Raw genomic sequence first — 5,189 nt, forward strand, 5'->3', positions numbered from 1 at the left:
AAAAGAAAGTCAAGCGAGTCGGGAGGAAAGGTGTTATAAAAGGACATCTTTACCGAGTTGTAATCATTGTTGAACTAAGAGCAGTATGGCGAGCATCACCAGCGCGGTTGGTGTCGGGAACCCGCGTTCTCCCCTGGGGCAATATGCCGCCGGTGTCAGTGAATTGTTTCCCCGCCCTAACAAAATGAGATTATTGGAAACAACGATTGCCTCCCGTTATGATGCTGATGTTTTACCTACTAACCTCGGATTCAATATGAAATTATCCGATAGATATAGAATTTCTCATTCCTGGAACACTTGGCAGTTTTATTGATTTGGGGAAATTGGTGTTGCACACCTCTTTACGCTTAACTAAGCCAGACAATACTACTCCTCTCGAAGACGTTCAACACGTTGAATTTGCAAATAATACCGCGCACAGCCTATTCAAATCAGTGCAATGTTTTTTGGGAGATGTAGCTGTTGACAATAATGTACTTTATGGGTACACGTCATACGTTAAAATGCTGAATACTTTGTCGCCCAACAAATTGAATACAATTGGAGCCAATGCTAATATTGCCATCCCAGAGAACGGTTTTATTTCCAAAGTAACAGCAGAATACTTTGACAATGCCAGCGCGCAACACAAGACCATTATGAAGCGGGTTAAGACTCACGGTATACAACTCTGTACCCCGCTTCTTCTGGATATAAGTTCTTTAGACAGTTACTTGCTCGATGGTATTTCGATTAGACTCAGAATGGAACTATCTAGTAATGCATGGCTGCTAAATTCTCCAACTGGCGATAACATTCGTCTGCATATAGATTCAGCCAAGCTGCTTTATACGCGACTGTTTCCTTACCTAATGCACTTCATGCTTTGAACGCGTCTCTCGCCACAGGGAATCTTTTGAAATCGACATTTACCAAAACCCTCTTGAAAACCTATGTGCTAGCCAAAGACCAAACCTCAGGAACGTATGATCAACCGTGGGGTGATGTTATTCCGGAAAAACTCTCGCTTATTATAACGAGCATGGAAGCTCATTCTGGCGACTATACGCTAAATCCATTGTATTTGAGCCATGGCGATATAAGTCAAATAAGCTTAAGTGTTAATGGTAGAACCATGTATAATATTCCTAGTAAATTCCCTCATGACTATGCTGAGCTCTACCATCGTACTTTGGATGCACTTGGTTTTCACAAAGACCATTTAATCGGAAAGGATATTTTCGGCAAGGGGGCAATGATTTGCACATTTGATTTGCGTGCTGAAAACTTGAATGATAATTTGCCCGTTGAAATGAATGGGGGGCTTAGACTTAGCTTGAATCTAAGCAAGGGAGAAAACGAGAACCGTCTGTTGATACTGTTTGGCGAAACAGTGGGTATAATAACAGTTAATTCTGAAAGACGGCTGCAGTGTGATGTGCGCGCTTGAAGCGGCTGTGCGATGAACAACATGGAGATTGAAAGAGGATTGATGGGGCACATAGGAAAGCAAGCCTTGTTTTTAGGCGTATTATTGGCAGACGAGGTAAACTCTATACCTCGATATAGAAAACCTATAGTGTGCATCTTCAATACGCTACCAAGTTATTCTAAAAGAGAAATGGGACACTGGATTTGTCTCTACTATGAAACGTGCATTGCAGAGTTCCTATATAGTTATGCTCTCTATCCAAAATTATACTATTATCATTTCAAATATATTGATTACCCCGGGCTCAGTATGTATAAAAATGCATTTCGACTTCAAAGCACGCGAAGCGATGTGTGCGGGGCTTATGCCATGTACTTTGCCTACAATGTTTCGCACTTGGGTGTAAGAGAAACTCTTGAAAAAATATGTATGGAGTTTTCCAAGACCGAATATTCGAGGAATGATGAACACGTGATGCGATTCGCTTACAGCAAGTTTATAATGCCCGTATGTCATCAAACATTTAACACGTGTTCATAAAAAGTAAGTATTGACTTATTGATTTTTTCATAATGAATTGTATTACATTCCATGAAGCATAAGTAATTTTCTAGTTCCTTTATCGGGGGGTGGGGTGGTTGTATACCATGCTTAAATCAGAGGTCTGGCTCCACTCACAGGTCCTCACCCGTCACCGCCACTACCCGTGCAGCCCCCGCCCCGGCCCGTCCCGGGCCCCGAGCAATCCTGTCGCATCTTGCCGCCGCACCTCTCGCTACCGCCGCCGCCGCCGCCGCCGCCGCCCGCCTGATTTGGCGGGCAGTCTTTTATGCATGAGCCGGATCGAAACATAAAAGCGTTTTATTCATGTTTCCACAAATCGAATAAATTTTAAGACAATTATTGTGTTTTTTTCATCCGTTTTGATAAAGGTCATATAAACAAGTCAAACAAACTCAATGTTTATTGGAATTTGGTCAAATTATGATTCCAGATTCATCATGTGCAATTTTATAATATCAAAGGCTCCAACATTAGTCCTATATACAGAATATATTTACATATATTTTATATTTAACATAAAAATAGCAGGCAAATTCTTACACTATAAACAGTATATACAACATTCACACCAGTCCCTATCTTATAAACAACTACAATTTATTCTGAAAAGTCTGTATCTACTAGCATATATTCAAGGGGGGATGATGAGAGCATTTGATTTATTTCTTCCTGTTCCGCGGCTTGCATTAACATGTCATCATCCGCCTCTACCCGTTTTATCAAGGGAAAATATTGCTCGACCAGCACATCCCGTTCTCCCCACAATTCATAGGTTTCTTCTTCTAGTTCTCCCATTTCACCGATCTCTTGCCCACCCATTACCTCTGCTAGTCTCGCTTCTGTTATGCCTCTTTCATCGCCTTACTCCAAATTTTATTCGTTTTACAGTGTCTTTATCTGGGCTACCTCCTCCTCCTGCTCTTCCTCCTCTATACCTATATAATTATCTGGATGACCGTAAGATCGCGAATCAAAGGTTCTCATGTAGTATCTTTTGTCCTCAACTACAGATATAAATCTATTGTGATATTTTACTGTACTCATTATTCCATTGAGCAATGTGAATCCCTGATAGTCAAATGTAAATGTTTGCTTCTGGAATAGGGCGTCTTTGTATCGCTGATGAGCAATTTTCTTCTTTATGAACTTTGGAACGCCCTTAGCTGAACTCAACCGGTCACCGTCTGCCAAGAGGATGGAGTAGCATTTTGGTTTTACACCTACAAATTCTGAGATGGTTCTTTCCCCCACTTCAGACTTGAGAAATCCAAGCTTTCCTTTGTTGTCTGTGCTGTACAAGGAATGTGAGGGGCTAAAGTTACTTGTGTCTATATAGCTTTTGAAGGGTTCCTGCAGTACTCTGTTAATAGATCAGGAGTTTCAATTTCTGTTATTAAGGAATCAGTGTCGCAATACACTAGTTTCCTTGATCCCCGTAATGAGCCTTCAACACATTGTAATAGAAATCATATAGTCGCAGCTTGGACAGCTCTAGGATGTAGTAGCCAATGTAGTTTGGATGATTCACCCGTGAATATTTCTTATGGCGAGTTACAACTACATGACCATCATTGAGAGGTACAACGCGTTTAAAGTAAGGACTTCGGGCCAGCTTCAAAAACTTTTCGCGGTTGGTGACAATATCTATGTCTTCACTATATTTGGCCACGTTCATCAGGAATCGACCAAAATGCTGTTTGAAATACACTTGATTGCATTTTTCTTGATAGGGCAAGTAGCACTTTTGCGGGCTTCTATGTTATCCTGAATGAAGTCCGCAAGAAAGTGCTTTAGCTAAACAATATAAATAGCATGCACTTTTTAACAACCAGGCCTAGTCGAATAAGTAGTTTAAGGAGGGCAGAGCAAATAGCATTTTCTCCTGAGCAGCATGTGTTCCAATCAGTTTATGTTCTTACACGGTGCTGGACGGTTTTCTTCTTCATACCATTCGCGTGTGACTGACGATATATCTCTGTTGGTGATATTGTGTCTTCTGATGATCAGTGGGAGGTCATCCGTTTTCTCAACGACTTCACGTGAGACAGCCTCAGTATCGCACAGAATGAGATATCCAAAATCGCCATCAGTTGCTTGATTGACCAAGCCCCGCTCAAAAACGACTGCATTTCTGTCTCATCTAGTTTTCTCATATCCCCACATGGCAACTTCTCTTGCATTACAGTGGGATAAAGACTGTTGAAGTCAAGATATGAAAGGAAAGTGCTTCTATCATGTTTTGGATTAAACTGAGGGTTCGTGTAGATGTTATTGGCGCGTACAAAACGACGCACAACACTTGTGTAGCCCCCACGCACATTTGTTTGAATGCAATGATATATGTCTGGGCTACTAAGCACCTCTAATTCCTGCTGTGTTTTTAGCAGAAAGGAGTCATAGGCAAATCCTGGCAGGCTAACATAATTTACAATATCCAACCTCCACTGGGTTTTCAAAATACCTCTCCACTCTAGGAAGACATCACATAGAAGACCAACATCCACTTTTACATAAAGCAACAAATAGTCCTTCAGGCTCTGACACCCAGCTACTTTCCAAACATTCTGAGCATGTTTATAATCACTTTCGGAAAGTTCTGCTTCTTGAAGCGAATTGAAAAAATCTTCGCGGGATGGAAGACGTGTCTCAGAAAGTCGTTCCATCGAATCCATATAGTCATAACAAAACACCTGCTTTCCCTTGATCAATAATGGCAACGCAGGTGCTGGCACATCTTTCAACATCTGTTGTGTGCATATGGGTTCGTTCCCATTACTGATGAATTGGTTCGCTAAAGCCGCGAGCGAACCAGACATAACGAGTCAATAAATCTCAAGTCATTTATGATGACTTAATGGTATTTATGAACTGAACGTTTTGGTCTTAGTTTGATTTTCAAGTCAGGTATCGTTAATTCACGCAGGATTAACGACATGTCGTAATTAGCATTATGTGCAATGAGAGTGAGCTGCAATTTGTGATTTTTCATTTGGAGGTTGCATCTATTACAATAAGCTCCAATGTAATTGTTTCCTGATTTTTCATGGTCATGATGTTTTACTCCTTTACCTTTTAAAAAACCCTGTTTGCAGAGAAGACAGTGAGTTTGCTCATTGTGACGTGTCGTATCTTCATCGGTCATGTTGATTTTATTGTAGCCTTTAGAAAATTTCAACTTTTTCCAGGCACACTGCATTGTATGAATAAAATG

The sequence above is a fragment of the Eriocheir sinensis genome, unplaced genomic scaffold (genome assembly GCF_024679095.1).
Source record: "Eriocheir sinensis breed Jianghai 21 unplaced genomic scaffold, ASM2467909v1 Scaffold325, whole genome shotgun sequence".
NCBI classification, from domain to species: domain Eukaryota; kingdom Metazoa; phylum Arthropoda; class Malacostraca; order Decapoda; family Varunidae; genus Eriocheir; species Eriocheir sinensis.